The sequence below is a fragment of the Lepisma saccharinum genome, chromosome 18 (genome assembly GCF_977018435.1).
Source record: "Lepisma saccharinum chromosome 18, izLepSacc3.1, whole genome shotgun sequence".
NCBI lineage: Eukaryota > Metazoa > Arthropoda > Insecta > Zygentoma > Lepismatidae > Lepisma > Lepisma saccharinum.
In genome coordinates this window covers 54,997,374-55,024,049 of record NC_139246.1, presented here as the reverse complement: position 1 = coordinate 55,024,049, position 26,676 = coordinate 54,997,374, and the positions used below count along the sequence as shown (strand labels likewise).

General features: G+C 35.8%; 2 pseudogenes across 1 annotated transcript in view; one reads left to right on the top strand and one right to left on the bottom strand.

The window, feature by feature from the left end:
• Positions 1-2,921: 2,921 nt before the first annotated feature.
• The window catches only part of LOC146002280 (cuticle protein 19 pseudogene), a 39,807-nt pseudogene continuing 16,052 nt past the window's right edge, over positions 2,922-26,676 (bottom strand). The window contains exon 3 of the transcript XR_014443690.1: positions 2,922-3,179. The product of XR_014443690.1 is annotated as a cuticle protein 19 pseudogene (transcript). The remainder of the gene's footprint in view (positions 3,180-26,676) is intronic.
• Positions 18,936-23,181, top strand: LOC146002623 (cuticle protein 19 pseudogene; annotated as a pseudogene).

Genomic DNA, 26,676 nt, shown 5'->3' with positions numbered 1-26,676 from the left:
AGTTTTGGAAGATTTGTAAAAACCGATCACACTTTTGAAAGAAGTTATAAAGTAATGGGGAGTCAACTTCTTTCAGAAGTTTTGTGCTGAAAGTAATAAAATAGAGGAGAAAAGTAAATTAATGTGGTCGAAATGACCGTTCCCGTCGTTCTAGTGTTAAGCTACGCCGGATAACCCTCAAAATATATGTCAATATATCCCAAAATCGTATGGTCTTCTCTTTCGGTACCTACGGAGAAATGTCAAATGCATAGTATATATTTTTTAAATAGCCTTTGTGGCATCGAATGATTTTTTTTAAATAAAAAATCATTATGTTTTAAGAATTTAACCTCAAGGACCTTATTCATCGTTTTTCATGAATAATATCTTGATAATTCTTCCTTTGGTAAAGCACTGAAAAAGCTCTTTCCATCTATCCCGGACTGATCTAGATTACGAGAAGACTTAGAACTTACTGCACATCAAAGCTGAGAACACCTAAATTTCCACAACTGATTTCTGTATTCATGCTTTATCTATTTTTTATAAGAAGTTATTCACTTACGAAAAGAGTTGATTTTTGGTATCCTGCCTTTGATACACGGATGATAGAGTTGGCAAATAATATTCAATAATTCTTCGAGTTTCTTAATTCCAAATTGTTCCATGCACTATTTTGAGAATGATTCGAAAGTATTAAAGTTATACCTTAATTCAAATATGGAGAGAGGTCGTACTGACGAGCATGGTTATTTAAATGTCCGTTACAATAGTTCTCAATATTTTAAGTGATCCAATATTTTGGGTCAAAGACTAGTTAAAATCACATCCCTCCCACTGCTTAAATTAAACACGGTGCAGTTGCATTTACCGTGTTACCCCTATTTACTCCATGGATGCTAATCAAAATATGTTTTATCTCAGATTCGTTTGTTTACTGACAGGTTAATGAACCGTCAATAAGGAACATTAACAATTTTTTTAATTAATATTTAATTAATATCACTGCAGAATATTTTATTTTCAGATTATTAGAAAGAAATATATGTAAAAACTACACGGAAGAATAAAATTAGAATAACAGAATAGTAGAAGCCTATTCAATTTACTTGATTATCAAGGAGGAAGCATAAAAAAATTATCAAATCCTAAAATTCCAAAACAATGATGAAACTTACTGTAATAAGCGTTACAGATATACAAAGGGTAATTTGATAGAGTCAAGGACTGCAGAAGTTTCAAGGATCACATTGAAATTCAACGGGATAGTGACAACCTAGAAGTGTCTATATTGTACGTCTATTGGAAACCGTTTTTTTTATTAAATTTTATTTTAACAAGATTCCGTACTAGACTTCACACAGTGTATTTAATTTAATTTTGAAAAAGAGGAGTCTCATGCTCTGATTGAAAAAGTCATCTTAATACACGGAGAAAGAGATAGAGAGAACAAATGTAAAAACTTACATTAACATGACTGTCCAGTGCTGTGTTATCCAATCGTTTTATTATGGCGGTAAATATGACCGTTCGTCGTAGTTCTAGGGTAATGACTTCTCATAGCGCCTAGTCTTGGGATAATTGTAAAAACTGAATACACCCATTGAAACAACGTATAAAATACAGAAAATTCAACTTCTTTCAAAATTTCTGCGCTGAAAGTAAAACAATGGAGGAGAAAAGTAAATCGAAAAAGGTCAAAATGGCCGCTCCCGTCTTTCTAGTGTTAAGCTACGCCAGGTAAATTAAAACAAAATATAAGGCAATATATCCCAAAATCATATGTCCATCTCTATCGGGTACCTACGTAGAGATGGCAAATGCATGATATTTTTTCTATTAAATAACCTTTGTCACTTCGATGGATTGTTTTTTTATAATAAAACATATTGTTGTAACGATTTAACCTCATGGACCTTATTCAACGTCTTTCATGAATAAATTCTTGATAATTCTTCCTTTGGTAGGGCACTGAGAAATCTAAGACCATTTATCCCGGACTGATCTACTTGTAGATTAAGAGAAGTTTTGACCGTACTGTACATCAAAATTGAGAACACCTAAATTGCCACAACTGATTTCTGTATTCATGCTTTATCTATTTATTATAAGAAGCTAGTCACTTACGGAAAGAGTTTTTTTAGAATCCTGTCCTTCATACACGAATGAAAGAGTTGGCAAATAATATTCAATAATTCTTCGAGTTCTTTAATTTCAAATTGTTAAATGCACTATTTTGAGAACGATTCGAAAGTACGAAAGTTATGCCTTAATTCAAACATGAAGAGAGGTCGTACTGACGAGTATGTCTATTTAAATGGACGGTACTATAGTTCTCAATATTGAAATGATCCAACATTTTCAGTCAAAGACTAGTTAAAATCTCTTCTCTCCGACTACCTAAAATAAACACCGTGTAACACTTATTTACACCCATGTATGCTAATCACAATATTTACTTATCTCAGATTCATTGGTTTACTGACACGGTTATGAACGGTTTGTAAGTATTATTAACATAATATTTAAGAAATTTCACTGCAAAATATTTATTCATTGTAGCATATTAGAAAGCAATATATTTACAAACAACACGGAAAATAAAATTAGAATAATAGAATAGTAGAGGCCTATTCAATTTATTTGATTATCAACGAAGACGCATAAAAAATTATCAAATTTGAAAAGGCCAAAACAAAGAAGAAACTTACTGTAATGAGCGTTACATAGATACAAAGCGTAACCTTTTAAAGTCAAGGACTGTTCTAAGTTTCAATTATCACATAGAATTTCAAAGGGATAGTCAAAACGCAGAAGTGTCCACATTGTACGTCTATGGGAAACCGTTAATTTTAGGAAATTTTATTTTAAAAAGAAATATTAAAATTAAAAGTCATAATTTATTTTATTAAACAAAATCAACAAGAAATGTGTAATGTTCATCCAAGGAATCCAATCCCAGCGTGACCAATACCTAGATGAGGCTGGACGTGGAGGTTGTGTCCGTGTTTCTTGACCACTGCGTTGAATCCATTGTGATCGTCAGCCACGTAGTCCACAGTTCTAATACTTCCGTCTGGTTCCACAAGACTGTACTGTCCCTTCACTAGAGGATCATCACGTACTTCATACTGGCTCTTCTGGTCACCTGTGTGGTGGTCGCTCACTGCGTACTTGAACTCGTATTTGGGATATGCCTGCAGGAGAAATATTCATATTTATTGCTGTTTCGTTCTTGGTAATGGACGAATACTTATCAAACTTTACTAGTTATTTTAGTGCATGTATGTCTTCGTTCCTTTTAGATTTAACACATGGATGTATGAGAAACAACGTATCTATAACTTGGCATTTTTTCTATTTGAAAAACAAGTATTTACTTACATAGTAGTCCACATGATGAATTGGTGGAATTGCAAGAGCTAGTGCTGAGAAAGCCAGTACTCCAACAAGAACCTGCAACAAAGGTAAATCGAATGACGTATGATTAAGACTAAATTCACAAACAAAATTATTATTTACAAAATCAATGAAAGTATTCAACAGTACAAGAGTAAATTCCGGTTCGTGATGTAATATTTATTGTATGCTTCGTAAAACCAATTCACTTGGATAGACAAGTTGTGAAGGAATGTGTGTGATTTTGTGGTTTCCAGCATATTTTTCAACATTTGTTCATTCATTTCAATACCGACAACCCAAAAAATATAAATTCTAAGCAGATTTATTGCTTATTTTTTAGAGATGTTAAGAGTAGTTTGTAAGCAAATTAAATGAGAGTTTCTATCAGTTTTATCTATCATGAAACTTTAAACATATTTGATATTAATGGTTATACCAGAAACTTACCCCGAAAGAATTCATTTCTGTTTGGATACGAACGGATTACACTTCACAACTGATAACACAAGTGGAGAGAAGTGCTTTATATAAAACAGAAAAGTCCAGTTTATATTGGCTGACGTGGAGGAGGGGGTTGGTTGCAGGAAAGAACGGAAATATTTGGACGTTCGGAGGACAAAGGTGTTTCTGGGAGAGAAAGTGTAAATATAGCCGTCCTTTTGTATTTGCTTACGAAAAGGGGAAAGGGAAATGGCATTTGCTTGACTTCGCTAGAACTGACATGGACTTGGAGACGTGCTGAATACAATGATAATATAAAATAATAATTAATGATGTAAAGGAAAAATGATATTGACAATTATGTGCACGTATGGGTGTACGGGTAGAAGGCCACCCCGATGGCGCAGTGATAGCGTCGTAGGCTTGTAATCAAAGGGTCCCTTGTTCGATACAAGGTGGAGGCACATAATGGTTCGGATCCCACTTTATAATGGAGGTCCAATCTTGATTAACCTTACTGTGCATAAAGTGGATTCAAAACACCAACTCAATCAAATCTTGACACCACAGGTGCATTTCTTTGTCTGACTGTAAATTGCGTTCAATCAAATAAACGCTGTACACAAGAATTGCTGTCTAGGCTCAACAAATGCCTGTCTGCTGCCTTAGGACCACATTTCATTGGTTAGCACGCACCACGTGACCATACACCAGACCGTACACAGCTTCAAAGCGTAGTATGTGTAAAAGGTGCACACCAAATATACTACATTACAGCAAATCGAAGAAGAATACGGCTCGGTGTTGTACTTTGGAAGCAACTAGACGCGTGATGCAAAAAAAGTGAAAAGGTGCAGCAAACTAGGCGGGTTTATTGCCTAGCATTAACCTTGCGAGATATTCCAAGTCTTGCACGAAATGTTGTCCCTGTTCTTTTGATAACAATTGTAAGTACAAAAATTAAATCAATGGGTCTATGGTCAAAAGGAATGTATTTTCATCCTTTGTTTTGTATATCCTTAAAAGAAGAATAACAGAACGATTCTGAATTGTCAGACATCATAAATAAATAGAAAATACTGATTCGATCTTTATTCATAGTAGGGGTATTGGATCGGTTCAAAATAATACTTGGTACGAGGCCTATTATTTTTATTAATTTAAGTACAATGGAAAACCTATTTTGACGATGTTTTTGTCGATTTTATACTATTGCAAATCTGTGTTTTTTCACCTCATACTTGGTACGAGTGGTACGAGGCCTATTATTTTTATTAATTTAAGCACAATGGAAAACCTATTTTGATGATGTTTTTGTCGATTTTATAGTATTGTAACTCTGTGATTTTTCATCTCGTACTTCGTACGAATGTTATAATTTCTTACGAGTTAAAGTACACCTACACCCACCTACACTCACCCACACCCACACCCACCTACACCTATTTACTTCTGGTCCACTTCCGGTCTACTTCCGGTCTACTTCCGGTCCACTTCCGGTCTACTTCCGCTCCACTTGACAGCCACTTCTGAGTTTTTCTAGTTTTTGTTGTTTTCTGATTGGTTGGTTATGACGTAATGCGATGACGTGGTGTTTTCTGATTGGTTGGTTATGACTTAATGCAATGATGTGGTGTTTTCTGATTGGCTCACTGTTTCGGATGTGTGTTTCAACGCGGTCCGCGCTTAGGTTATTTAAATGCGAAAGCTTTACTGATCAGTCAGTATCGTGAGAGTGTTTGAAGAGTGCGGACGTGTTGTTGCAGTGCTGCTCATATTTGTTTTTCATGTGCTAAGCACAGGGTGATATTTGTTTTTACTATATGTGCTTATTAATTTTTTATACTTAGTACAAATATATATTTTATATATAATAAAAAAATAGCTAATATAAAATAGAACGTTATGAATATTTTTGGGTTTAAAAAGCAACATAATCAGCCTGTAGAGAGAATTCCAGTAAACATGGATGTATTTAGAGAAATTTATCATCAATTGAAAGGATTACTTCTTGTTCACGTGAATAGTATTTGGTCTCATGTTGACGAGGATACTGGAAAGCACTTATTTGTATTTAATAATAACTTATCATCATATAAGTTACCTGTTAGTGGGAAAATTCAAATATACGTTTCACCACCCAATGCGGCAGTTTTGCACATAGGTCGAAATTTGTATAGAATTAAACATAGTACATTACTTCCTGATACGTCTTATGATGTGGAAGCTGGTGAATTTTTGTATGCTGAGATAATTGGAGAGTATGATAAATTGATTCCTCTGTTTATCGAAATAAGAATAATCGATCCTCTTATTAATATATAAAATACCTAAAAACAAAAAAAAAAACATGTATATATATGGTAATAGAAGGCGACAGGAGATTCCAGATAATTCAAGCGAGATTGCTAGTTTAGATGCACCTCTAAAGAAACTGAAATCAGATTTACTCATATTACAGAATTCACTAAATCTAAATATTCAAGCAGAGATTACAAATCTTCAAACTCAACTGATTGATCCTATAGTAAAAATTGATGGAGAACTCAAATCTTTGCTTGACAAATATTCTAATTTAGCTTCAATAGATAATCTTCAGAACTTAGAAGAGAATATTGCCAACTTGAAAAACAACTTGATAAATTTAGACAAATCCAGAGAAAGAATACCGAACAGCTGAAACAGCAATTAAATGACCAGGCAAATAGTATTCATACCGAACTGCAAACCATCATCCAGAATATCAAAACTCAAGAAGAATATGAGCAGGTAAATGCTAGTATTGCTAAATTGCAAGAACAGTTTCAATCTTCCGAAGTTCCTACATTGCAAAGTATCAAATCTGAATTACAGACAGATGACCTGCATACAGCTATAACAGAACTTCAATCGATACTGCAGACATTGGAAGATTTTATCAATAATTTACCTTCATCTTCTGAATTAAATGCTATTGCTCGGAGCGTTGCCGGCATCAAATTGCAGTTGGAGACTTATTAAGATAAGTCCTATTAACTTATAAGATAAGTCCTATTAAACTGAGGAACTTAAATATGTTTTCCATGTTTTAGAAAACTAAACTTCAGAAATCGTAAACTACCATCAACAAAAAATTCATGTACCTGAGTGTACGGATATAATTTGTAAACATTGCCAGCTTTGGCGTACGTCCAGTGCCCTCGAGCATTTGGAACACTTTGTAACCTAACAATTTCCATAGAATAAAATTGACGAGTATCTACGTCATCTAGTCTGCTTAATACCGATTCTAAGTGTTCGTTGATAGTACGAATCAACTCATCGTAGCTAGGTTTGATTTTTACATCAACATACAGTTGTTTATATTCCTCTTTGAGATCGTGAAGTTGAGTAGCAAAACCTGATAAAGCTGATTCTTGACTTGCTTCAAGAGTAGTAATTTGTACCGTAATATTAGAAATAATCTCTTGTAAATTTTCTACAAGTTTCAATTTAGAACTCTGGGTAGCAAGATCGTGTACTTGACTTCTGATTTCTGTAAATAATGCATGTAGTTCGTTAATTATTTGATTGTTGGGGAGACTAGCAACAGTTTCTCTGATTTGCGCAATTTCTACTTGAATGTTTTTGATATCCTCAGATTTTAAAATTCGATGTACTGCTCTCCTCATAGCTCTGATTTCCTGAGAAGTAGGCAAAGCAGCTACAGTATTCTGAAGTGTGGTGAGAGTTAATTTCATAGCATCGAGTTCTGTTACATCAGCTGCATTTCTTGCAGTTGCGGTATATCATCCTACGTAGGTGTAGACTGTTGCAGTGTCTCTAATTTACTCTGAATGTCGTCAATAAGATGATGGAAATGCGATAATTCTGATTCAGTATTCAAGCTTTCAAACTTAGTAACTTGCTGTTGAACTATAGCTAGAATATCAGTAATGCCAGGCAGTTTCGATTCCAGAGTTTCCTGTACACTTGTTAGCTCATTTCTCATAGTTGTCATAGTATCTTCTATGTGAGCTATGGTACCTTGTATCTTCCCAAAATTCATCAATTTTTACTATAGGATCAATCAGTTGAGTTTGAAGATTTGTAATCTCTGCTTGAATATTTAGATTTAGTGAATTCTGTAATATGAGTAAATCTGATTTCAGTTTCTTTAGACGTGCATCTAAACTAGCAATCTCGCTTGAATTATCTGGAATCTTCTGTCGCCTTCTATTACCATATACGAGGTTTGGCTAGAAAAAAACCGGATTGATGTTGCTATTGGCAAACAACAAATGCGCGAAGGTTGAGCAATGCATGATTCTATACTACCATACCCTGCCTACAGAATGACTAATTGCCCTGGGTGCAGGCCTCTCAGTTTCGCTGTGGCACTTGGACAAAGCGGAACGTGCGTCTGTGCTCCGTCGGAAAAATGCTGAGTATTAAAATGGAACAGCGTGTCAATATGAAGTTCCTTTACAAACTGGAGAAATCCGCAACAGAAGCGTACGAAATGTTAAAATCTGTGTACGGGGATGAGTGTTTATCACGCACACAAGTGTTTGAGTGGTTTAAACGGTTTAAAGAAGGACAGGAAATGATCCAAGACAACCCACGTTCAGGACGACCATGCACGTCGAAAACGGAAACAAACATTCAAAAAGTGAGTGATGTGATTCGAAAAGATCGTCGATTCACCATTAGAGCAGTTGCTGAAATCACAGGAATAGACAAAGAAAGTGTTCGACAGATTTTACTCGAAAATTTGAACATGAGTAAAGTGTGTTCAAATCTCGTGCCAAGGAACCTGACATTGGAACAGAAGGAAGCTCGAGTGAACATTTGTACGGTCACTTTGAAGAACATTGAAACAGACCCTACATTCTTAGAGAGTGATAACCTGTGATGAATCGTGGTTTTTCATGTACGACCCTGCCACAAATCGCCAATCAATGCATTGGAAGACCCCGAGTTCGCCACGTCACAAGAAAGCTCGCATGAGCAAGTCCAAATTCAAAGCCATGATGATTGTCTTTTCCACATTCGAAGCATTGTGTACGTTCATTGGGTACCCGAGGGTCAAACTGTAAACCAACATCATTACATTAATGTGCTGAAAACCCTTCGTGAGTGAGTAAGAAGACGACGACCTGATTTGTGGCAACGGAAGTCATGGATTCTGCACCAAGACAATGCTCCTGTCAATACGGCCCTGTCAGTGAAGACATTTTTGGCTAAATATGGCATCCCAGTGTTAGAACATCCGCCGTATTCGCCGGACCTTGCTGCCTGTGACTTCTTTTTATTCCCCAGAGTGAAGGAACCCTAAAAGGAACCAGATTTGAGACAGTAGAAGCTGTGCAAAGAAAAGCGACGGATGTAATGAACATGATCTCCGAAAATGACTGGCAACACTGCTTCCAGCAATGGAAAATTCGTATGGAGCGGTGTACATATCATGCAGGGGAGTACTTTGAAGGAGATAAAGTTCCTGTTGTACAAAATGCCGAATAAAAGATTTCATATCATCAGTCCGGTTTTTTTTCTAGCCAAACCTCGTATATCCATGTTGTTTTTTTTAGGTATTTTATATATTAATAAGAGGATCGATTATTCTTATTTCGATAAACAGAGGAATCAATTTATCATACTCTCCAATTATCTCAGCATACAAAAATTCACCAGCTTCCACATCATAAGACGTATCAGGAAGTAATGTACTATGTTTAATTCTATACAAATTTCGACCTATGTGCAAAACTGCCGCATTGGATGGTGAAACGTTTATTTGAATTTTCCCACTAACAGGTAACTTATATGATGATAAGTTATTATTAAATACAAATAAGTGCTTTCCAGTATCCTCGTCAACATGAGACCAAATACTATTCAAGTGAACAAGAAGTAATCCTTTCAATTGATGATAAATTTCTCTAAATACATCCATGTTTACTGGAACTCTCTCTACAGGCTGATTATGTTGTTGCTTTTTAAACCCAAAAATATTCATAACGTTTTATTTTATATTAGCTATTTTTTATTATATATAAAATATATATTTGTACTAAGTATAAAAAATTAATAAGCACATATAGTAAAAACAAATATCACCCTGTGCTTAGCACATGAAAAAAAAATATGAGCAGCACTGCAACAACACGTCTGCACTCTTCAAACACTCTCACGATACTGACTTATCAGTAATGCTTTCGCGTTGAAACACACATCCGAAACAGTGAGCCAATCAGAAAACACCACGTCATCGCATTACGTCATAACCAACCAATCAGAAAACACCACGTCATCGCATTACGTCATAACCAACCAATCAGAAAACAACAAAAATTAGAAAAACTCACAAGTGGCTGTCAAGTGGAGCGGAAGTAGACCGGAAGTGGACCGGAAGTAGACCGGAAGTCGACCAGAAGTAAACCGGAAGTGGACCAGAAGTAAATAGGTGTAGGTGGGTGTGGGTGTATGTGAGTGTAGGTGGGTGTAGGTGTACTTTAACTCGTAAGAAATTATAACATTCGTACGAAGTACGAGATGAAAAATCACAGAGTTACAATACTATAAAATCGACAAAAACATCATCAAAATAGGTTTTCCATTGTGCTTAAATTAATAAAAATAATAGGCCTCGTACCACTCGTACCAAGTATGAGGTGAAAAAACACAGATTTGCAATAGTATAAAATCGACAAAAACATCATCAAAATAGGTTTTCCATTGTACTTAAATTAATAAAAATAATAGGCCTCGTACCAAGTATTATTTTGAACCTATCCAATACCCCTATTATTGATTAATTGGTTTGTTTAATTTTACTTCACTTTTCTCCCACTTTTGTATAATCGTGAAGATGGGATTGAGTGATTATACACGTATGATGAAATGGATGAAGGGACATTCACAAAGACCACCGCCGGGATTGGAATCCGTGCCCCCTTGCGTCGTAGCTCGATGTGCTATCCACTCCGCCAAGGATACCGGCAATTTGATCCTTGAAATTTATGGGTGGTCCCTTAGATGGTTAAATGTGGATTTAATAGAAGGCCCAACACAATTTTAATACATACCAATTTTTAAGTCCACTTTATGCACAGCATGGCTAAGCAGGACTAGACGTACAGTTTAAAGTGGGATCTGAACCACAACGTGCCTCCACCGGGTACAGAAGAGTGTTGTTGTTTGAGTAGCAACTCTAAGGAGAGTATTTACTTACACAGTTTCTACGTCTTAGAATCAAATCTAACTAATTCACGGTACTGATAAAAGTTTTTAATTTCTTGTGCCATACAGTATTTCTCCTATTTACTGTAAAATATATGCATAATGCACCTACGATGTATTCATGTGTAAGTTATACCGTGTAATTTATGTAAAGTTGCAGCAATTTTTCACAGTGTAGCTTAAACAGGAAGGAAATCGATGTGAAATGAAACAGAAATTGGAAATTTCAGTTATCGTATCGTGTAGTGAGGTAAAAAACCATGTAAAGAAAGGTATGAAAAAGTCCGTCATTCCTGCAATATTTACACTAGGAGGTTTTATATGTGAAAGAGAGACGAGTAGTTACTGCATTATAATATTTTCTTACTGTGAAAAATAAAAGAACAAAACACGTGCTATGTGAAACAGTTTATATCAAACTTTTACTTATTAATACATATAACTTTTTAAGAACAAAAATAAATGGCTTTATTTTATTGCTCAACCAAGCAATCCAATGCCTGCATGACCGATACCGAGATGAGGCTGTACGTGGAGGTTGTGTCCTTGTTTCTTGACCACTGCGTTGAATCCATTGTGATCGTCAGCCACGTAGTCCACAGTTCTAACACTTCCGTCTGGTTCCACAAGACTGTACTGTCCCTTCACAACAGGCCCATCACGTACTTCATACTGGCTCTTCTGGTCGCCTGTGTGGTGGTCACTTACAGCATACTTGAACTCGTACTTGGGATAGGCCTATAAATCAAATTAAATCTTGTAGAGTTAAGTGCATATAAATTGAAAATATTCAGCAATTTTTCATTTGAGTTACTGTTTTTTGAACTTATGATTGAAAGTAATTTAATTCATGTGTTCCCAATCCTAACCTTCAAATGATAAAACGTCATACTCAGTTATTGAATAACAAACGCAAAAATTTTGGTGATTTTAAGAAATGTTTTACTCACGTAGTAATCCACATGGTGGACTGGAGGAATCGCATAAACGATTGATAGGAGTGAAAGTAATACAATCTGAAAAAAAAAAAATGGTTAAAACATGTAAATATAAAGCAGAAGACACTGATTGTTAAAAAAAATATTTGCTATACAGAAAATTATTACTGAAATATTTACGTAGAATTTATGTTGCAAGTTTCATAGATATTTGACCTGCAGATTTATTAGCCAAATATTAACAATCCCTGCCATTACAATTCAAAATAACTCTGTACATGTTCCATATTCTGTGCATAACATTTTGGGGAGCAAATCTTAAAGATTATATACATAAGGTTGTCCATTAACCTACATGTAATATGTATGCATGTATGCAATAATGACCCTTAAGGTTTTCGTAATAACAATCTTTTATGTGGAATTGATTATGTGATGGATGATATTTTGCTCAATCTTTGGTGATAAGTAATGGAATTTTCATATTGTTTAGCATAGTGAAAATGAAACATTTGGGAGGATACACCGTGTTAATTTTGTAAGGTGGAAAATATATGTCCCTTCATCCAACTCTTCGGAAACTTTGTAATAGTAATTATCAAAAACACAAATTTATTGAAACATTACTGTGGAATCAGAAATATTTTAAAAATGATGACAGTACGTAATTTGTAGTGGAAGGTGCAGCAAAGATCTACTTTGAATAGTAATTGGTTCTGTTTACTAATTGTTATGTAGCATATTTATTTTTGCATCTCACTGTATTACCACACAAACAAGCCATACAGCAAAACTATGCTTCGATTTAAAGAACTTAATATTGGTGTGCTTGCGTGTGCGTGTGTGTATGAGTTTGTAAATGAAACAAATATTTACATTGCCAGACCAAGCAAAATATCTATTCCTATAAAGACAATCTACGCAGTATTAATCGCTACATTATACTTATGTACGTCAAGAGAGGGTACTTTTTGGCTTCCCCAATACTCGCTTTGGTTTACTTTTTGTGGAGATAATTAAGCACATATCAAAATCATCGAGATGTCTTCTTTCTCTGGATCATCTTATCCTTATTTTACTCTTATAACAGATGATTATAACAGAATTTCGCAGAAAGCCGATACTAAACACGTGCATAATACATTTTAAATAAAGTTGAGAAAAACATGCTAGTGCATTTGGAATAATTCTATGAAGAGAATTACACAACTATAATGTTTAATGTACTGTGCGTTCACACAGTACTTCAGCATGACGTTGAAGTATTTTCTTAAATTTAATCAGAAAACTTCCAGCACTTCACTGTGTTCTGAGATTTACAGATTCCTGTAATACAAATAACATTCAATAGGAACTGCAGAAAGACTTTGTGAACTCCGACTTTTCATGTACTTTGCCGATATCTAAGGTTCACAAATTTTAGCCTCTCAAGATTTAAATTTAATGTATTACGTAGTGCTTTTGTAGTTCTGTACAGATTTCAATATAAGTATATTGCAGGTAAAATACAATGCAGCCTTGTATAAATTATTATATTTTGAAAGAATACATATTGCGAAATGAAACATTTAAGGGAAGAAATGCAGCGCGCCACGTAAAAATTCCTAAGATTTGAGGTAAACACATCTTGAAAATTAACGCATAATTACTTACCACGATCGAATTCATAGCTAACTATTTCCAAGAGCTTGGATGTATCTTCTGATAATTATACTCTGATCATAACCTTTTTATAACAGTGAAGAGTGAAATTTGCATGATCCATCCTCTCCTTTCATTTCTTTATCACACATTGCAATCATTATTTCCTTGGAAGGTTTATGAAATGTGAAATTTGAGGAAGCAGTTACTTACAGACGGTACAGAATTAAATGAAACTTGAAATTTGTAGATGTCATGGTTTTGCAATCATGTGAGAAAAATAACATTTCCATATTTGCACACTGCAGTGGTCGCGCGGAAAAGAATATACATCTTCAGTCGCGCGGATCACTATTGTAATCCATAAAATATTATCGTTTTTAACAATCATTTTTCAAACTTTATTTTGTTTTCCTAGGGAGAATGTATTTCTAAGGATTTCTAGTTCACTTTAAATAAATTATAAGTTATTTCACTCTACACATTACAAGAGGAAATACATAGGTTAGGGTTCTGACTGCCACACGGGAGATCCGGGTTCTATTCCAGGGATGGATGATTTAGGGTCGGAACTTTTCCGGACATGTCCCCACATAAAGCGTATCTGGGGTCACGCAGCTCAAATCAGTGGGTAAATTGGGGCAACCCTGGTGGGTAAAGGCAAACGCAGCGTGGTGCTGTTCACATCATCTCCAAAATGGTCGAAAACGCTCCCGTCAATAGTCGCGCGGATCACTATGGTGCTCCACCGAAATGTGAGCTCTATAATATGTCAACAATATTGCAATGCTGAATGAACAGTTTCTGGACTGTTCCAGAGAGGTATACCTGGAACAAAGACCAACGGTGTTGCCGAACGGTAGGAGCATGAAAATATAAAGTACTGTGTCACCATTGTGATTCGCGCGACCTCTGCAGTGTTAAACGAAATAATAATAAATTTAAGAAAATATTTCCATTGCGTGCAATAGTATTTAATATTGATTTAAAAAATAATTATAAGTCAATGTATCTCTAGGCTGAGTAATTAAACATGGTACTACATCATACAGATGTCGCATTGGTTGTCGACCACGTTAGTTCATTCACAATCACACTAGCGAAGGTTCCTAGTTCGAGTCCTCACCTGGTCATGAGTGTTTCTTTTGAGTGTCCCTTTCCGTGTGAACTATGGATATCTCAGAAAATGCTAGAATTTGGTACATAGAGAAAGACCTATCCTATCAAATAACAGCTTAATGTAGATTGAAGTAACTCGAGTGGTCTCTTGATTTGGTAGTGAGACACTACAATCAATCAAAAGCGAGATGTGTAAATTTCGGAAGTTGGCAAATGTGATATTCTAAAATTTTCCAAACTGAAACACTCATCATGTCAGTTCAAAACTACATAAAATGTTTTAACTGGCCCATCCGCATGTCTTTGGATAAAATATCTTTGAGTCAACAACCAACACATCTATACCAAATGTCTATATAGTATTTTTGCATTCAATTCCAAATGTATATATCAATGTATATCGTATTATTAGAAAGCATTTTAGCTTTAAAAATCAAATAATGATGAATCGACGAATCTCTAAATTGTCAGTTCAATGTGACTGATCACATTTGTATCTTTGCGTGTTCGAGTTCAATCAAAATGTATCGATACATGAGATAGGGGAGAATGGGGCAAGTGAGACCCCTAAGAAATAAAAGGTCATAGTGTGCACATTATTTATTTGAGAAGAAACAAACTTTTACCGTGCTACACGTAGAACAGTTATGAACATTTTTATCTAGTTCCCACCGGGTGGGACAAATGAGACCAGCCAGATACAGAAACTGAACAATAAAACTTGGCAAATATCTTTCACCAGACAAACGTTCTAAATTACTTAAAACAAGTGTCCAGATTAATGGAATGTGCTGTAGATTTCTTCAGACAGCACAATTAACTGGCAAAAGGAATGAGTGGGCATGAATGAGTCCCCAGAACGAAACATTTAGCACGCATACTGCTCAATGCACATGGCGGCATTGTTGTTAAAATTAAACTATAACTGTACTAACGCAACAAAAGTAACCTACCAGTGAGTGAATCAATTGAACTTTGAAACAAGTGCGACTGTCTAAGATTCTAGGTGGACGCTCTTACCCCACCCCCACATGTTTTATTTACTTGACGCCTGTATGAGAATCTAATAATGCTACATTCACCGGATGCCAGTATGAGGTTCATTAAGTGATATTTATGCAATAAATATATTACAAGTGTTAAAATGTATTGACAAAATGGAATGTAGACTTCTGTATACAAATTAATCCTTATAAAGACAACACCGAAAATAAATATATACCTATAAAATCGTCAATTTTCAAGTGAGCGTACAACTTCCTCGCACACAGCCTTTCCAGCTTCGAGATAAACAGGGCATGACATAGAGTTGGATGAGGCTAAGCAGATAGGAAGGGAGAAGAGAATGCTAGTGAGAAAATGGAAGGAGGCCAAGGAAATAGAGAAGAAAGGTGAAGAAGACACAATGAACTGGAATGGGGGACTGAAATTAAACAAAGAATGGAAGAAGGTGTTAGAAAGGGTGGAAAGGACAAGACAGAAAGAGGAGAGGAGAAGGAAGAAAAATGAAGGAAAAAGTGCGTGAGATAAAAAATCCAACCACATTCTATATGGAAGTAAATATATTTAGCCTTTTAGGTGAAAGTACAGTTGACAAGGGAAAGCCACCTGCTAGAGAGTTCCAGTACAACTTTCTAATAGTCTGGAGGGAGTAATGTTTGTGTGTATATACAGGGTGTATACAAACATGTGTCAGAAACTTTAGGGATCTATTCTTGACATCAAAACATAACAAAAAGTTCATATGAACATGGGTCCAAAAATCCTTCGTTAGGGAGGTATGAAAGGAAATAATATTCATGGCAAAAAAATGAGACATTGACCAAAATCATTGCCATTTACAAAAATTGCTCGAAGTGACCACCTCCTGCTTCCATGGATCCCCTGAGCCTGCGTTCCATACTTTGCCGTACGTTGTGGTAAACTCCTGGTGTGTTCCGTATTTGGTCAAATCCATGTTGGATACGCTCCCTCAGAACATCAACATTGGGTACGGGAGTTGAATACACCAAGGATTTTAAATGTCCCCAAAGGAAAAAAAATCCATTGGGTTTAAATCTGGCGATCGGGCAGGCCATGCAATGGATCCCCCGCGACCAATCCATCTGTTCGGAAACTGGTTATCGAGACACTGGCGAACTATCCGTGTAAAATGCGGTGGAGCACCATCGTGCATAAACCACATTCGTTGGATGACGTCTAGAGGTACATCATCAAGTAAATGCAGAAACTCATGTCTGAGAAACTGTAAATACGTTTGTCCAGTCAGACGCTGAGGAAAGAAGTAAGGGCCAATGAGATGATCATGAATGATTCCACCCCACACGTTGAGGCTGAACCTCTGTTGATGTTTGTCTTGTCGCACTGCATGAGGGTTTTCATAAGCCCAGATGTGATTGTTATGATAATTGAAGATCCCATCACGTGAAAAGCCAGCCTCATCAGTGAATAAGGTACATGCTAAGAACTGCAGAAACACAGCACACTGCCCTAACATGCGTTGACAGAAATTTATTCGTGGCTGAAAGTCTGCCTCCTTTAATCCTTGCACCCGTTGAAGGCGATACGGGTACAGAAGATTTTCATGCACAATGTTCCAGATCGTCATGTGATTAACGCCTTCCCTTCTCGCAATTCTCCTTGTACTGGTTGATGGAGTTTCATCCACAGTTCGAAGAACCCGTTCTTCAAGCTCAGGCGTTCGTACATCGCGTGGTCTCCCACCATCTGCAACTCTCTTCTCAAATGTGCCTGTCTCTCGCAAGCGTTGATGTAGTTGTACAAACGTTCGTGCACAAGATAACTGCCTCCCAGGGTAACGTTCAGCATAACGTTGACGTGCTGCGTCCGAATTCCCATCTGCTAGGCCGTACATGTAGTGCATATCCGTCATTTCAGACACTGAATACATCGTTGTGATGTGTTGTGATGGAAGTTACTGTAAAACAAAACAAACAACAATGAGAAAATAAACAAAAAACAAATGCCATGCCCAACTGTACACAAGAAAGTGAGTACAAATGCACATTTGAGGTACATTACACAACCAGGAGTCACTACAGCGAATTCCTTTCATACCTCCCTAACGAAGGATTTTCGGACCCATGTTCATATGAACTTTTTGTTATGTTTTGATGTCACGAATAAATCCCTAAAGTTTCTGACACATGTTTATATACACCCTGTATAATGCCCTGTTTTTGTATCTTGTTACTTTTGTGCTTGATACAGAGTCTGAAGAAGACCTTGCTAGAAGGTTGAAACGTTACGTTTAGTTTATGTTTTTAATAAAATAAATTATTGCCTTGGTCAGCATATTTAGTTTTTCATATCACGGAAACAAGGCTTGATGGTCTTATCTTTAACATTGCGTACGCTAATCATTCCTTCAATTATTACGTAATTCGCCCTAGGATTTAAAGATCTTTTAGTTTGCCTTGTATTTGCCAAAGAAAGAATATTCAATAATTGAGTTACTGTTTTAAGTTCACTTTATGCACAGATAGTCTATTCGGGACTGGACCTACAGTTTAAAGTGAGATCCGAACCAATCACTATGTGCCTACACCAGGTATCAAACCTGGAAGTATTCAATAATATGTTCCATTTCCGCATATATACATTATATATTATTACGAGACCAAATTTTCGGAAATCTTTGTGCACTTCGCTACCCGAAAACTTCGTTTCGACAAATTTAATACCTGTAGTCTCTGGCACTTTCCATTGTTCATACATTTTCGAAATCCTAGATTTACAATTATTCTCTTTATTTGTGATCGGAGATGAGATTATCAAATCTTTGGAATTTCAAAATACAACACAACATTTCAGATATTATTATGATTTCGTTACGTCTTTTGAAGGTCCTTTAATATATTATGTATCTTTGCCATGTAACCTCTTTGTATTCTTCTATTTCCAACAAGCTGGAAAAAGCTAACGTTATGCCTGCTAGGATATATAGTTTAATATGAGAGAGTTGTTGGTTACAGTTCTCAACCAAACAAATATAAATACGAGGGCTGTTCAATAAAGAATGATCATAAATTTCTTATGCTCATGATGTATTGTATACAAATTTAATTTTATATTGCATTGCTGGCTTAATGGGTAATGAATATTTGGTAACAGTTTCAATTATGTATTTTCAATAGTACGTCAGTGGCAGCCGTGGAAGTTCAGACACGTTCAGTATCGTCTACGGGAACGATGGAGGCAACACGCTATGAGCAATATGCTGCTCTGAAATTTTGCTATCGTCTGAAGGTTTGTTCGCAGTTGAAGGCGATGTTACGGGAAGGGTTCTTTCGAAGGTTATCACTACAGATGAAACTTGGCTACGCTATTACGATCCAGAGAGCAAACAACAAAGCTCTGTGTGGAAATCTCCGTCATCACCAACACCAAAGAAAGCAAGAGCGGTTATGGTCATATCATTTTTCGATATTCAGGGAATGGTGTATCAGCATGTCATACCAGCACATACAACTGTAACTGGAGCATACTATATGGATGTACTGGAAATTCTCCAAGTTCATATCAACCGCAAGAGGCCACATTTGAAAGAACCAGCTTGGATGCTGCACCACGATAATGCTCGCCCGCACATCGCAAGTGTTGTTACTGCATATCTCGCCACACAAAATGACATGTGTTTCTCACCCCTTTTACAGTCCAGATCTAGCCCTTTGTGACCTTTTTTTATTCCCTAATGTAAAGAAACAGCTTCGTGGAGACGTTTTCCATCATGAGAAGAAGAGGAGTCGATTTTGAAGGACCTATCAAAACATGGCTTCCAGCGTGTCTTTGAAGAATGGAAAAAAGGTGGGACAAGTGCATTGCATCGCATGGGGACTATTTTGAATGGGACCATCAAAATGTGGACTATGAGTGAGGGCATGTTGTTATAAAAAAAATTATGATCATTCTTTATTGAACAGCCCTCGTACAATTAATGTTTGAGTTTTAGTTATTTAGCGTCGCTATTCTGTCACTTTTGGCTAATCGCAATGATGAGGATGAATGATGGTATGATGAAACTGATGAAGGAACACTGACAAAGAACACTCATGTACAGGTCAGGATTCGATCCCGGAACCTATGGAGTTGTAAGGAGTCCACCACAAAGGCCGTCATATGTATAGACAGAAGATGGGATATGGAAACGCCGGATGTTGGAATTGTGACTTGTAAAGGATTTTAAGTCATTTGATATTCTGATATTTTCAAATCTCTTTCTAGTCTACATTTTCGAAGATAAGAAATATTTGTCATACTAAGCAAAATTAAGGCATTACTAATGCATTAATTTGATAATGGAAGCATTCAGATATGGTTTTTGGGGAGGATTATGTGGATAAATCAACACTGTTTTTGACCATATTGATCTAAAATTTTCACAGCAGCCAAGTACATTGAAAGACTGCTTTCAAAATCAGAGAGCTATCCCAGGAATCTGAGTCTTTTGCTCACGTAGAGATTATGTAGGGCTCTTGCAACGAAAGGGAAAGAGGGAAAGTGATTGAATGGAGTTTGCAACACGACTGCAGCTGTCATGTCAGCTTCATTGCCTTGCACTGTCCAGTCGTTTTCTTCCCTTCTTTACCGTTCTGCGCAGAGTTCCTCCACAGACTCCTGGGAAAGAGTAAAATATGAACAACTTGTAATCTTCCCCAACAAAGCTTTAGAAAATGCACTTGAGATAGCTAATGCGCAGATGAACTGTTGCTCATACCAACTTTACATGTTTAAATTATTTCTAAAACAAATGTAGTACTTTGTTTCACATACTTCAACAATTACTTCTTCAACGTTAAAACATAGAAATCAAGAAGGAAATGTTACTTACACTGGAACTCAGATAGCAAAGATAAAATAATTTTTATGGTAGCTATTTATAAAGTACAAATGACTCATTGTACCTTTTTTTCATGTTTTGTATATCATTCATGTAATTGAAAGAAATGTCATTTAGAGGCACCATCAACTTTAAATATCCTGTATCAAAAATCCTCTCCTGATTAATGTCTCAATTTTAATAATTAAATAATCAGATATGTAGGTAAACAAAATATACAGTGTCTGGCTTGTTTTATAGTAGGTCCGTTAGTATTTGCTAATTCATTTTAAACATTTAATCACCATATATTCAGGCTTGACCTTAAGTATACAGCTAAGTCGGAATCAATTTTCTTTCAGAATTTCGTAGTATATCTTCCAATTGAAACATTTATGAATTGGCCTAACAAAAACTGGGATTACTTAAAAAATAAAAACAATGAATAATAACAGACCTAAATATCAATGCAGAAAAACATTATAGTCAAGTCAATCAAAACACGGAGAGTGAACACAAGATTGGTTCCTATTTTGGATCCATCACTTACTTACGGAAAATAAACATAATAGTGGTTCTAGTGAAAGTGTTAACTGTGATTCATTCTGAAAAAATGATACTCTCATATATTAGTAAAATACTTCTAAAATGTTGCCTTCAAAAAGTTTCAAACATCAGTGGTGTGTGAAACATTCCTTTTCCTCAATATTGAGATAGAATCCTTCCGCAAATAACACAATTCCTAAATTCAGATAATTGGATTTCTTTCCATTCATGTAAAGGATATGAAGTGAATACAGTAGATTTCACTTCTTATATATAAGCCGTAAAACTATTCGTAAAATGTTAGAAGTGAATCCGATCACATACAATCAATCAGAAATGAATTCGCTTGCGGTAAGTGTGAAAAATATCGTCCTCTGTTAATGAGATTCATTAAGCAAACTGAATACAAACATGTGTACTTCAATAAGAAAATGGGAAAAGTTTTGACATTTACTTTGCAGTATTTTTACACATGATAATACTCCTATTTTTCTTCGTTTTAAGCATTGTAAGCGCATTGGCATGTGTAACAGTTATACGAGATAGAACGCAGTCTACATATGTATTGTTTCTAGTATCAAGAATATTTAATTTTCTAGCGCAAGTCAGAAGACTTTAATCACCCCTTACACTGTGCACCTCTGTTAAGCCCCTGACTCATTCTTGACATAGTTATACTTGGATACATACTCCATTGACTAATGTTCTCTTCTGTTACTTTATCTTTCTAGGTTGTTGGAATTCTTGCCCTGGTGGTAATAGCCCATGGTGTGCCTCCAGTTCATCACGTTGACTATTACGTGAGTAGACATGCAAGATATTCTGAGGCTTACATTTAATCTATTTTATGAAAATTACATGCAGAAATCCATTTTTTGTTGCAGAGAGAGATGAATTCAATATAATATAATTATTTATACATTTCTTCATTAAGCGGTTGAGGTACAGCCTACAGGATGCTCTGCCACTTAATACTTATGAATGTAACATTACATATGTGATACACTGCATATGGAGAAGTAAGCTACATATTAAATGATACATATATATCTGTAAGAAATGCACAAAATTAAATTAATACAAAAATATTAATACAAAAGACATAATAATAATAATAATATTAATAATAAACATAAAATTTCATGTCAGGACTTTATACCTTCAGACTCTGCCATTGTTTCATTAGCAGTATTTTTTTTACTTTAGCTATTAAACTTATAGGGTTGATTATGCATGCATTGTTCGTAGGCAATGCATTCCATGCTAAAGAAGAAAATATTACTTATAGGCCATGGTTGAATGATGGGGTAAATCGAAATTGTTCCGCTTTTGTGAAATATATAAATGGACATCCTTACGGCAATGTTTCTTTCGAACTAATTTACCGCGGATGAAAAAGAGATAGTGCAGTTTATTCTGTTTGTCATAGAAAGAACATGATTATAATTTAAAATCGGAAGAATATGATCAGATCTTTAGCTGAAATATGTATCTGATACATGCATTTTCTACCATTTTGTATTTCTTTACTGAGATTTGAGATAATTGATGGCATTTAACATTATCACATTAGTCAAAGTATGAGTAGATTAACGGAAATAATGCCGATTCCTGAGTGTTCCATAATATTTCCTACATTGCATTTTACTCCCCACTCCTTTCTCTCTCTCTCTCTCCTTTTCTCTCTCTCTCTCTCTCTCTCTCATCTCCCTGTCTCTCTCTCTCTGTGAATGTCCATGTCTAGTTGTTCATAAGACATTCAGATGATGTAAGAAAATAATAACGCACCTAACATAATTAAATGTTCTCATCCAGGCCTATCCCAAATACGAGTTCAAGTACGCCGTGAAGGACCACCACACAGGCGACCAGAAGAGCCAGTATGAAGTACGTGATGGGCCTCTAGTGAAGGGACAGTACAGTCTTGTGGAACCAGACGGAAGTGTTAGAACTGTGAACTACGTGGCTGACGATCACAATGGATTCAACGCAGTCGTCAAGAAACACGGACACAACCTCCACGTCCAGCCTCATCTTGCTGTTGGCCACGCTGGTATTGGTTTGCTTGGATAAATGTTAATACGATATGATGCTGTTTCTCTCTTAAATAAATTTATATTTCTTTATATACATGTTTCATTGAAAGTATGGAAGCTTTTAGGTTTGCTGTTATTGTATGTCATCATTTACATTTCCCTTGTGTTCTTCTGCCTACCTAGGTGGAACAAAGCGATAAGAATAAGTTATAAATAAATGTCAGTTGAAGTGAAGACATAAAAAAAGTGAGAGGCTTGTAAAACGTGATAACCTACCTTCCATTTGAAAGTGAGTTGAAATTAGGTTGAGTTGCTGCATTCTCCTGTTGATGCACACAATAGAAGAGGAGTAAAAATGTCCATTCAGTAGCCGGGATCATCTGTGTTGCCCATAAGCCGTTATGCAATGGACGAACGTTTACTTGTGTTTTCGTCGGTTCTATAATCTCTTCGGTGAACGAGTTTTACTCCGCAAACACTGAAACATTAATGTCCAGGCCTGAATTGAAATGATGGACCAAAGTGTTCGTTCTTTCGTCGTTGTTATCGGTGTTTGGAAGTAACTAGTTACAAGTAACTCAGTTACAAGTAACAGTCACTTTTTTTTTTAGAAAATGTAACTGTAACTAGTTACTCTTAAAAGTGAGTAACTAACTGTGTTACTTTTTTACGATAGAAGTAACGTTTTAACAGTTTTTACAGTTACTTTGCGACACTCATAAATTATTGGCGATTTAGGACTCAATGTGAGCCGGAAATTAGTTTCTGTTGTGATATAAAAGCCCATCTTTTGATACATTAATTCTTGCAAACAATAGATGAAGAGGAAAAGAGAAAGTTGTTGTACTAAATTTGTCTCTTGAAGGTGGTCAGTCCGTAGGCTCCAGTCAGGTGCCAGGAATTTCAAGATTTATCGGATCTTTCATCTTTTGTTTGGTAGACCTGAATTCCAAAGCGATATACAGACCTCGGAAGAGGGGTGGATTTCCCAGAAGCAGGAAGGAGGAGAATTCCTTTCTATTGTTGACAGTTTGCAATTATCAGTTGTGTGCTGTGAAGTGTGTCTGGTTTCTGTAGTTTGTTCCTGTGTGGTATTCCTCTGTGACCGTATAACTTCCCCCTTCTGTAAGCAGCATCCGATAGTTTCTTTCTTTGCTATAATATCAGATTATAAGCTACTACATTATCATTTTTATTATTTTCTGGTTCATAAACACTTGAAATTGTACAACAAATTTATTTCTCTATGACACGCCATTTAGGCGAAACAGACCTCCCTTCTTAGAATATATTCTACGTGAGTGATATCTCTCTATCTTTCTTTCCACGCCAAGGGTCCCGGGTTCGAATCCCGGTCGGGCTTGGTTGTTTGTGAATGTCCATTCATCAATTTCATCATTTCATCACTCATCCCCATCTTCGCAAATTAGCCAAGAGGCACAAAACGCGAAGTAAAATAAACTAAATCAAATCAAATCAAAATCTTTCTTTCCTTCTTTCTATACAGTTTCTAGAATCCCCCCAGTCCAATGGACTTTCCTTAAGAACAATGTTTAAGTTGCAGTAGCTCAGGTCAACCTCCGTGGCGGAGTGGTTAGCACAACACACTATATGTCAGGAGTCCCGGATTCTAGTTCGTTTCGGACATGGATGTTTGTGTTTGTTCCAATGAGAATACTGAAAATTGACATACGTAAAAATTAAGAAAATGTGAATAACAAGGGATACTACCGCATAGGGGAATTCCTTTTAAAAATTCGTTTGAGTGCCTGACTACCATGCCAGAGACCCCGGGTCCGATCCTCCGTGGGGAGAACCGAGATTTTTTCCACCTGTTGAAGCGGCTCCAGCGCCCACCCAGCATCGTATAAAGTGGGTATCTGGAGCAAACTCTGGGGGGTTAATAATGCCAGGAACGTGGTGCTGATCACATCACCTCCACCTTCGGCCATGATCAAGAAAGTGTGGAGCTCTTAACTCCACACCCCCTATACGCCTTCATGGCGTCGCGCAAAGCACAGGAGAGCACTTTATTTTGTAATAAATATAAATATACGAAGACTTATATTATGTACCAGTAACATAAGTAAAATACATGTTAGTCTGCACAAAATATGTTATTACAATTAATGATCGATTTGTGAAATTTGGTTGCAAGAAAATTTTCATTAGAAAGTAACTGTAAAAGTATCTTACAGTTATTTTTGAAGTACATGTAACTGTAACTGAGTTACTTTTTAAAATGAGTAACTGTAATTGTTACTTTTTTAAGCAAGTAACTGTAACTGTAGCTAGTTATCTTTTTAAAAGTAACTTTCCGAACACTGGTTGTTATTTACTTTAACTTTCATCCCACAGTGTTGCGCTATCCGAACACGATCAAAAAATACACAAACAACATATTGAATTCCAAACCTAAAGGAAGTGATGACAGAGCACACGCCATTACGTATTCGTGATTACCGTCCAAGAATTTCTAATTGAAACGATTGCCTACCAATTGGAACACATGCTATTGATATTGATTGTCAAAAATAAGCACGAGATACAGAATGCTATTTATTTCTAATGTGCGGTGGAGGGGAAGCGACACTGAAAATATAAACACATGTTTGTGACTTGCAAGTATGAAAGAGAGCAGTGGAATATTATTGTCCCTTTATTTATTTAGCTAATTGGAATTATGCAACAAAGTATTATGTATCATATTTCTACAGCGGTGAGTGATGATAAAATATATTCAACAACCAATTCTAAATTGTAATATTTCTTGTTGATTTTAAATTGTAGTTTAGATAAACAAAATGAAAGAACAACTAATATCTGTGGAAATGAGATTTTATGAAATTATTTATCATTTCGAGTTTATAATATATCATACATCTTCTTTTGGAAACAAAATAAATTTCATAGTTACGTTTAATAGCTAGTCTACTTATTTCTAATTCTTGCAGTACCCACTGCCACCTTTCGGTAAAATGTGAAATGGTTAATTATTTCCTTTAACGTGTATTTTCAGACCTTTCAAGATTTCTAAAAAGATCGTTGTTCAACTGTCTTTTTTTTTGGGGGGGGGGGGTCACGAATGCTCTGTTTCAAGGATTATTGAAACGTGTACGGACTACTTTACTCTGGTGCTGGTGAGAAATGTGTAATTGTACTTAAAGTTAGTATTTAAGTACCATTATTATGAAATTCAGACAAATGCGTGATATTTGCATAATCGTATTATTTTATAAAGTGATTTTCTATATGTTTAAGTAGGTCTAAGAAGGACATGAGAAATAAATTTTGTGACCGAAGAAAACTTCCCCTTTCCTATAGAAAATGTTGAATTTCAAGGTCATGCCTTCTTCCATTTTTCATGAACAGTGAAATGTGAGCAAGTTTGGAGTGCTGTCTCTTCACAAAGCAACAACACCCCAAACATCTGTTTTCATATACTATTTGTATAACCCTCCTTGCTTACAAACGTTCACTTGTTTTGATGGGGCATAGTTGCTTTCCATTATTATGCGCCAATGAAAATGCC